Raw genomic sequence first — 11,200 nt, 5'->3', positions numbered from 1 at the left:
AGGAAAACATTCAGACCCTACAGGATCTCAAAAAACAAGCTGGAGAGTTCTCGAGGTGGCTACAATCTGGAATTTGGAGTTGGCCAGTCCCCCTACTGGTCCTTGTTATCACCATATTGATGCTGCTTATGATTGCTCCATGTTATTGTCTAACCCATTTTTTCTATGCCCAGGTCAACAAGCTGCAACATGCAGTGCCAATTCAACAAGGATATATAAAACTGCAGTCGACCACAGAAAATATCACTTACCCTTAGAAGGACACTGCTATAAGGACTCTGAGGCTTGAGACTAGCAAGAGGGGGAGGCCCAATGCCCCTCGCCATCCCACTCCAGCAGGAAGTAGCCAGAAAGGCCTCAATGCCCCTATTCCCAAATAATTGGGCCTCCCATCTCTTGAGGGGAGGAATGTTAGGTGGTTAAAATAGGAAAAAGGAATCCAGAATGGCGGTGGCTAGAAGACAAGGAAGGGAAAAGCCCACAAAAATAGAACAAAGGAAGGTCCGAGGACTAGAGTGTGGACCTGAGGTAAAACAAACAGCACTCCTCAATAGCCCAATTTACATAGGGCAGGCCCAGGAGGAGGGAAAAAAAAAAATATATATATATATATATAAAAATATATATATAAAGGAGCCAAAATTGGGCTGGGGGCCTCTCTTCTCTTCGTGTCTTTTGGGTTGGCATGCCCTTATGCCTCAAGGATGTATTTTCCTTTGCTTTCTAGATAAAACTGAGCTGTAACATGGAGCTGTAACAGTGGTCTGCCTGAGGGCTATAACACTGGTCTGTCCATTGCTTCAAATTTTTGTTGGGATGAGACAAAACTGAGGAAATTACAAACTCCTTAGACATCAGGAAGGTTCTTTACCACTAGCGCCACCTGGGAAGTCCTAAAATAAATTTTTAGCATTATAAATTTATCCAGATTTAGATACATAAATTAGAGAATAGTTTGAATTGATTTATGAATTCAATTTTCATATCCATGGAAAAAGAAAACTGATGTTTATTAAATATAAAGACAGATGTAATTATATTATAATATAATTATATTAATTACTAGAGAAAGGAAAATTCTCATAGTTTTAATTACTGCATCCCATAAATAGATTTTCCAAAGAGGAATCCTCCCCCCAATAAACATAATAGTGAAATGATGATACACGCATTCATTGATAATTTCAGGGTTTCTGAGCAATACCATTTTTCATCTTCTATTGTGCTGTGCTTAGTCGCCCAGTCATGTCTGACTCTTTGCAACACTGTGGACTCTATCCCACCAGGGTCCTTTGTCCATGGGTTTCTCCAGGCAAGAAGACTGGAGTAGGTTGCCATGCCCTCCAACAGGGGATGTTCCCAACCCAGGGATTGAACCTAGGTCTGCCACTTTGCAGATAGACTCTACAGTCTTAGCTACCAGGGAAGCCCATTTTTCATTTTACTAATATAAAAACCTGACATTTTGATTGATATTCATTGCTTGCTTCATCAATCAGATAGTATGTCTAACCCTGGCATACTTCTAGAAGGGGAAAAAAATAACTATTTCCAAGTGCACAAATGCAATTACATTTTTGTTTATCACCAAATTATGTCATTTTGTAAATGGATATTACTTTCATTTCATTTTTCCAGAACAACATTTAGTAAAATAAAAAGATATACTACTTTCCAGGATATAGTATTAAACAGGGGGAAAAAAACCTGTATTGTTATTTTGTACAAAATCACAAAGCAAAATGAATTTAAACCTGAAAGTTTCCTTGAAAATGTATCTCTATTTCTTTTCTTTGTTCTGGTAAAAAAATAAATCATTGAAAGTGGAGCCTTATAGGCAACACATTTTCACTGTCTCATTTTCTCTTATTCAAACCTGAAGTATTTCACATTTTGCCTTAAATATAATATTCTGGTTGAGTTTCATTTTATTGCCCACCTGAATACTATACAGTCCTATCCTAGCTCTATTTCATTTCCGTGAAAGATATTGAATATTATGGTTGTATTTTATAAAAGTTGTTCTCCTAACACAAATGAAACAAATTTGGAACTACAAAGCTGAAAATTAAAGGGGGACTCATAGTCAGGTATAAAAGAAGAAACAGACTAGACCTACAGGGTCAGTACTGTAAATGTTACAGCCCACAGAGGGAGCATATATATAAATTCCTCAGCCTTTTTAGGCAGCTCAAATTCACAGATGTCATCTGCAGAAGTACATTTCCAATTACCTAGACTTTCTGATGGCATGCATCTTGTCTGATGTTCAGCTTCATTGTGAGCAATATGAGCTAAAGTACAAAATTCCTCTTTGCAAATTAGAACCTCATTATTATTACATTCTGCTAGAGCCTGTCAAAAACCTAGCTTCATGGTTTCATTTAGCCATTACATCAAATCTGGCTATTGGGCTAGAATTATAGGTAGGCTTTCATGCCCTCTGCTGGATATTCAAAGAAAAAAACTACATCCTTCAGCAGTAAGAAAAACCTTTAAAAAAAAAAAAAATGAATGCAGAGAAGGAATGGTATGACATTCTTTATATGTGGAATTGAAAAAGAAATGATACAAATGAACTTATTTACAAAACAGAAACAGACTTACAGAGTGAACTTATGGTGGCCAGGGGAGAAGAATGGGGTGGAGGGGAGAGATAGGGAGTTTGGTATCAACATGTACACACTGCTATATTTAAAATGGATAACCAACAAGGTCGTACTGTATGCACAGGGAACTCTGCTCAATGTTATGTGGCAGCCTAGATGCGAGGAAAGTTTGGGGGAGAATGGATACATGTATATGTATGCTGAGTCCCTTTGCTGTTCATCTGAAGCTATCACATTGTTCATCGACTCTACTCCTATATACATAAACAGCTTAAAAACCTAAACTAAAATAAGATGGTTTGGTAAAGCAAAAAAAAACAAAACAACAATGCTCTAACATGGAAAGAAAAAAAAAAATTTAATCCTATCAGAATTAAAATTTGAGATGCCAGGCTAAATTGAATTTTAATGATTTATTGATGAAATAAGATGCAGGCAAGGATTTTCTGAAATGAGATGACAAAAAAGAATACAGGCTTATTTTTTTAATTTCTATTTTAAATATCATGATAATCATATAACCTAAATTAGTTTTATCATTTTATTATTTGCAATAGTTTTCAGGGGACCGCAAAGACCACTTGCTACAGAACTTTCAAGTCTCTGGAGATCAGAGTAAAGTAGCAGAAACTAGTATCATGAAAAATAATACTAACAATAATAAAGTCTACTGAAGAAATATATCCAGAACTTTGTACAATACTTGATATATGTAATCATTCAGTAAGTATTTTTAAGACATTATACTTAAAATGTGATCTGTGATATTTGATGAAAAATCTTTGCCAGGAAAGTTTCTATGAAAACAAACTCTTTTCTACTAACCCTATCCACATGCTTAGAGCCTATTCCCCACACTTCCTCCCCAGTGCCCCCTAAGTAAACCAACCAACCACACACCAAGCAAGTATTGACACATACATGCAAATCACTTAAAAATAACCAACCACTTCAACTCTGCCTTTCATTAATGTCTTCATCAAACTCCAGCTGCTGAATAATTAGGCCTGTTTCCAGATATGCTTACACTTTTCTAAGTGTTTATTATAACCTCTGTCTTTCCTGTAATTAGAATGGATTTTAACATATTTAACTTATAGAATATGATGAAAAATTCTTTCCTTAGAGTTACTTCAAAATAAATGTATTTTAACCCAATTCTCTGATGTTTATTTTTATAACCACTTTTGAAGATAAAAGATCTTAGTGAAGAGATACTTAGAACAGGAATTAAAAGATGAAAATACATAGTCTCTAGTTTTATCTCAATTAGCTATGCACCTTGATTAGTCAATTATCCTTCCAAAGTCCATTTTCTTATCTGATACATGAAGGCAGGATTTTGTTTTGTTTTGTTTTTAAGAAAGAATGTTGCTGAGATTTTCAATTATAAAAGTAATATATACATATTTTTGAGCAATTAGAAAAATCCAGCAACATGAATAAACAGCAAAATTACCTGAAGCTCTACCACCTAAAGTCATTTATGTTTAACACTTTTATTTATAGTATGATTCCCCTTGTTTGTTGCAATTGCAAAGTATAAATCTGCCAAACCTTTATTTGTTTATACTTCTTTTTGTTAAAGTAACACTTGCATTTAGTTTTAAAAGTAAAATAGCACTATAGGCTTTTGATGAAAATTAGCACTCATTTGTTCTATTTCCACAGAACATTATCTCCAAATCCCACTTCTTAAGGAAATATACTTTTCAACTCTTTTGGCATTTTGTTTCAGATATTTATGACCTAATTTTCAAATGATGTGCTTTACTACTATTACTTGATTTTTAGAAAAGTTTAGATGTTATTCCTTGATTCCACCCACAGTGACTCAGTGGTAAAGAATCTGCCTGCCAATGCAGAAGATGTGAGTTCAATCCCTGGGTTGGGAAAATCCCCTGGAGAAAGAAACAGCAACCTATTCCAGTATTCTTGCCTGGGAAATCCCATGGACAGAGGAGCCTGGCAGGCTACAGTCCATTGGTTTGCAGAAGAGTCAGACACAACTTAGTGACTAAACAACAATTGATTCCACACAATATGAGATTAAGATTTACTTTCTAACCTTAAGCCTCTTCCTTAATACAAACTTTCCTTCTCTGCCTACATTGTCAATATGAATAACATCTATTTTATAATTCAACAGTAATTATTTACATGATTTACAACTTAACCAGTTGAGGGAGGGTTAATCTAAATTTTGTTTTTCATAGATTTATAATCATCTTGTTTTTCAGTATTTTTTCCCTTTCCATTTACCAACCCTTATTCTATCACCACATTTTCATCACTAATTTTTCCCTACACTTACCTCTTTATTCAACTGTAGTTATTTGTTGTCATGTTCTGATGGAATTGGCTCTTGTCTGGGTTGCTTCAATGCTATCATCCTGCAGATGAAGTTTTTCATCATTTCCAAAATTCTCTTCACTTCTCTTGTCTCTGACTCTAAGGCATTTCTTCTTTTGTACAGCATAAATTTGTTAGATTATTTTCTTTCTTTCCTTAAGTCATTTAGCATAGTGGAGAAACTTGAAACCCCATCTGTCTCAGGCATCTTTCCATGTACTAAAACTTGTTGCTAATTTTCTTCATCATCTTCTTGCTACTCTTTTTATACTTGTGAATGAAAAAGTGTTTTTACTCCCTTACTATAACCTTAGTGGGTTTAATAAGAGGATGGATATATGTGTAACTTCACGTTTTACAGTATTGTCAGCTGTCTCCAGCTTTCATCCAGATTCACTTCTGTAAGGCTTCATCCGCATAAATTTCCATCCAGCTATTTTTGGAAATTTCCAGAATTGGGAACTTATAAAATTTGTTTGAATACATAATAGTGCCAGGCTGCTTTAGAGGCTAGGGGTATAAATCAGTGGAAAACACAAAGATTCCTCCTTTCATTGGTTTACATTCTAGCAAGGAAAAGTCAACAGTAGACTATGAATACAATTTTGCCATGTACTGTAGCAGAAGACAATGCGTAGAAGACAGTATGTACTATGAGAAAAGGAAAACTGTGTCTGGGACAAGGAGGTTGAAGTGCTAGTGTTGGGAGAAATTGCAACTTAAAGTAGGATAATCAGGGTGGGCCTCATTGAGAAGGTGACTTTCAAACAAAGACTAAAAGGAGGTGAAAATGTGAGGCAATGTTGATATCTGAGGTAACAGTTTCATAGGAAAAAAGAACAGTAAGCACTAAGGCCAGAAAGGACATATGGGGTAGAATAATGTCTGGTAGGTTTGAGGAGCATGTTCCTGGAGCAAATGAGCAAGAGAGAGAGTCATTAAAAAGGAAACTTGAGAAGGGTATAGATTCTATTTTGGCATTTTTGAGTGACATGCGTTGTCATTGGAGTTTAGTTAAGGAACATGACCCACTTTATGTACTAAAAGCACCATTATAGATACTGTGTTGGAAATAGAATATAGGAAGTCAAAGCTGGGAGCAAGCAGTCCAGTTTAGATGCTATGCAGTAATCCAGGCAAGAACTGACAATATATGGGCTCACACCAGAGACAGGGTAAGAAATGCTTAGTGTCCAGACCTATTTTGAAGATGGAATTAATTTGAAGCATTTCCTGATGTAGGAAGTAATATAAAAGGAGGACTCAAGCCTGATTTCAAGTGATATGATCCTAGAAGCTGGAAGCTTGCTATTACCATCAATTGAGATGGGGAAGGTTTGGACAAACATGTTTGGGAAGAGCTTAGGAGATAAATCAAAGCTAACTTTGAAAGGTATATTAGACCAACAAGTGAAGAAGTTGACTGTTCTGTTCAACAATTGGCCAGCTTAAGACTATATGTCTTAAGACCACTGTCATGAGCAATGAAAAGTGTTTCTTGATGATATCTCATTGTTACTTCTGTAGTCAGAGTTCTCAATGGGAATATTGATACCTAGGCTGAGGGTTTTTATCATAGTTTGCTGAGAAACGCCCAGTTGAGGCACAAATTATTCAGTTCTCATATAACATCTTAGAAGAAATGGAGTAGCCATTATAGTCAACAAAAGAGTCTGAAATGCAGTACTTGGATGCAGTCTCAAAAACAACAGAATGATCGCTGTTCATTTCCAAGGCAAACCATTCAACATCACAGTAATCCAAGTCTATGCCCCAAACAGTAATGCTGAAGAAGCTGAAGTTGAACGGTTCTATGATGACCTACAAGACCTTTTAGAACTAACACCCCAAAAAAGATGTCCTTTTCATTATAGGGGACTGGAATGCAAAAGTAGGAAGTCAAGAAACACATGGAGTAACAGGCAAATTTGGCCTTGGAGTACAGAATGAAGCAGGGCGAAGGTTAATAGGGTTTTGCCAAGAGAACACACTAGTCATTGCAAACATCCTCTTCCAACAACACAAGAGAAGACTCTATACATGGACATCACCAGATGGTCAACACTGAAATCAGATTGATTATATTCTTTGCCACCAAAGATGGAGAAGCTCTATACAGTCAGCAAAAACAAGACTGGGAGCTGACTGTGCCTCAGATCATGAACTCCTTATTGCCAAATTCAGACTTAAATTGAAGAAAGTGGGGAAAACCACTAGACCATTCAGGTATGACCTAAATCAAATCCCTTATAATCATACAGTGGAAGTGAGAAATAGATTTAAGGGACTATATCTGATAGACAGAGTGCCTGATTAACTATGGATGGAGGTTCTTGACATTGTACAGGAGACAGGGATCAAGATCTTCCCCAAGAAAAAGAAATACAAAAAAAGCAAAATGGCTATCTGAGAAGGCCTTACAAATAGCTATGAAAAGAAGAGAAGTGAAAAGCAAAGGAGAGAAGGAAAGATATTTCCATTTGAATGCAGAGTTCCAAAGAATAGCAAGAAGAGATAAGAAAGCCTTCCTCAGCAATCAATGCAAAGAAATAGAGGAAAACAATAGAATAAGAAAGACTAGAGACCTCTGCAAGAAAATTAGAGATACCAAGGGAACATTTCCTGCAAAGATGGGCTCGATAAAGGACAGAAATGGTATGGACCTAACAGAAGCAGAAGATATTAAGTAGAGGTGGCAAGAATACACAGAACTATACAAAAAAGATCTTCACGACCCAGATAATCACAATGGTGTGATCACTCACCTAGAGCCATACATCCTGGAATGTGAAGTCAAGTGGGCCTTAGGAAATATCACTACGAACAAAGTTAGTGGAGGTGATGGAATTCCAGTTGAGCTTTTCCAAATCCTAAAAGATGATGCTGTGAAAGTGCTGCACTCAACATGCCAGCAAATTTGGAAAACTCAGCAGTGGCCACAGGACTGGAACAGGTCAGTTTTCATTCCAATCCCAAAGAAAGGCAATGCCAAAGAATGCTCAAACTAGCACACAATTTCACTCATCTCACATGCTAGTAAAGCAATGCTCAAAATAATAGCCAGGATGTGCAAGCAACCTACATGTCCATCAGCAGATGAATGGATAAGAAGCTGTGGTACATATACACAATGGAGTATTACTCAGCCATTGAAAAGAATACATTTGAATCAGTTCTAATGAGGTAGATGAAACTGGAGCCTATTATACAGAGTGAAGTAAGCCAGAAAGAAAAACACCAATACAGTATACTAATGCATATATATGGAATTTAGAAAGATGGTAACAATAACCCTGTGTACGAGACAGCATAAGAGACACAGATGTATAGAACAGTCTTATGGACTCTGTGGGAGAGGGCGAGGGTGGGATGATATGGGAGAATGGTATTGAAACATGTATATCATATAAGAAACGAATTGCCAATCCAGGTTTGATGCAGGATACAGGATGCTCGGGGCTGGTGCACTAGGATGACCCAGAGGGATGGTATAGGGAGGGAGGTGGAGGGGGGTTCAGGATGGGGAACACGTGTACACCCGTGGCGGATTCATGTTGATGTATGGCAAAACCAATACAATATCATAAATTAATTAGCTTCCAATTAAAATAAATTTAAATTAAAAAAAATTCTCCAAGCCAGGGTTTAGCAACTCATGAACCGTGAACTTCCAGATGTTCAAGCTGGTTTTAGGAAAGGCAGAGGAACCAGATATTAAATTGCCAACATGTGTTGGATCATTGAAAAAGAAAAGAGTTCAAGAAAAACATCTACTTCTGCTTTATTGACTATGCCAAAGCCTTTGACTGTGTGGATCACAATAAACTGTGGAAAATTCTGAAAGAAATGGGAATACCAGACCACCTGATCTGCCTCTTGAGAAATCTGTATGCAGGACAGGAAGCAACAGTTAGAACTGGACATGGAACAACAGACTGGTTCCAAATAGGAAAAGGAGTACGTCAAGGCTGTATATCGTCACCCTGCTTATTTAACTTATATGCAGAGTACATCATGAGAAACGCTGGGCTGGAGGAAGCACAAGCTGGAATCAAGATTGCTGGGAGAAATATCAATAACCTCAGATATGTAGACGACACCACCCTTATGGCAGAAAGTGAAGAAGAACTAAAGAGCCTCTTGATTAAAGTTAAAGAGGAGAGTGAAAAAGTTGGCTTAAAGCTCAACATTCAGAAAACTAAGATCATGGCATCCGGTCCCATCACTTCATGGCAAATAGATGGGGAAACAGTGGAAACAGTGGTAGAATTTATTTTGGGGGGGCTCCAAAATCACTGCAGACGGTGACTGCACCCATCAAATTAAAAGACGTTTACTCCTTGGAGGGAAATCTATGACTAACCTAGATAGCATATTCAAAAGCAGATACATTACTTTGCCAACAAAGATCTGTCTAGTCAAGGCTATGGTTTTTCCAGTGGTCATGTATGGATGTGAGAGTTGGACTATAAAGAAAGCTGAGCACCAAAGAATTGATGCATTTGAACTGCAGTGTTGGAGAAGACTCTTGAGAGTCCCTTGGACTGCAAGGTGATCCAATTAGTCCATCCTAAAGAAGATTAGTCCTTGGTGTTCATTGGAAGGACTGATATTGAAGCTGAAACTCCAATATTTTGGCTAATTGATGAGATGAGCTGACTTATTTGAAAAGACCCTGATGTTGGGAAAGATTGAAAGCAGGAGAAGAAGGGGATGGCAGAGGATTAGATGGTTGGATGGCATCACCGACTCAATGGACATGAGTTTGGGTAAACTTTGGGAGTTGGTAATGGGCAGGGAGGCCTGGCATGCTGCGGTTCATGGCGTCTCAAAGAGTCGGACACGACTGAGCGACTGAACTGAACTGAACTGAATAAAACTGGAGCCTCTGCTTCTCCACATCATGGGATTACATGTGCCCCATGGGTTTGATCCTTGGGTTGGGAAGATAACCTGGAGAAGGGAATGGATACCCACTTCAGTATTCTTGCCTAGAGATTCCCACGGACAAAGGAGCCTGACTGGCTACAGTCCGTGGGGTCTCAGAGTCAGACAAAACTGAAGCTACTTAGCATGCATGGATGCACAGTTAAGAAATGTCCTTCAGCTTCTATCAACACTTTCTATTTCCTCAGACTGTGACATACAGCTCCTTGAACTTTAATCATACTCTTCACTCATCTTTCACCCTTCAACTCCAAATGGCCCTTCTTCTTGCTCTCTCCCTGACCCTAATTCAAACATTATCTTTCTGACTCTGGATCTGGACAAGTATGACACTCTGTTTGGGTCACTGCTCAGTTCAGTTCAGTCACTCAGTCATGTCTGACTCTTTGTGATCCCGTGGACTGCAGCACACCAGGCCTCCCTGTCCATCACCAACTCCTGGAGTTTATCCAAACTCATGTCCATTGACTCAGTGAGGCCATCCAACTCGCTCATCCTCTGTCGTCCCCTTCTTCTCCCACCTTCAATCTTTCCCAGCATCAGGGTCTTTTCAAATTAGTCAGCTCTTCACATCAGGTGGCCAAGGTACTGGAGTTTCAACTTCGACATCAGACCTTCCAATGAACACTCAGGAGTGATTTCCTTTAGGATGGACTGGTTGGATCTCCTTGCAGTCCAAGGGACTCTCAAGAGTCTTCTCCAACACCACAGTTCAAATGCATCAATTCTTTGGTGCTCAGCTTTCTTTATAGTCCAACACTCATATCCATACATGACTACTGGAAAAACCATAGCCTTGACTAGATTGACTTTTATTGGCAAAGTAATATCTCTGCTTTTTAATATGCTGTCTAGGTTGGTCATAGATTTCCCTCCAAGGAGTAAGCATCTTAATTTCATGGGTGCAGTCACCATCTGCAGTGATTTTGGAGCCCCCCAAAATAAATTCTGCCACTGTTGCCACTGTTTCCCCATCTATTTGCCATGAAGTGATGGGACCAGATGCCATGATCTTAGTTTTCTGAATGTTGACCTTTAAGCCAACTTTTTCACTCTCCTTTCATTTTCAAGAGGCTCTTTAGTTCTTCACTTTCTGCCATAAGGGTGGCGTCATCTCCATATCTGAGTTTATTGATATTTCTCCTGGAAATCTTGATTCCAGCTTGTGCTTCTTCCAGCCCAGCGTTTCTCATGATGTACTCTGCATATAAGTTAAATAAACAGGATGACAATGTATAGCCTTTTCCTATTTGGAACCAGTCTGTTGTTCCAAGTCCAGTTCTAGCTGTTGC

Source organism: Bubalus bubalis, chromosome 1 (assembly GCF_019923935.1).
Source record: "Bubalus bubalis isolate 160015118507 breed Murrah chromosome 1, NDDB_SH_1, whole genome shotgun sequence".
Lineage (NCBI taxonomy): Eukaryota > Metazoa > Chordata > Mammalia > Artiodactyla > Bovidae > Bubalus > Bubalus bubalis.
This window is presented reverse-complemented; position numbering follows the sequence as displayed.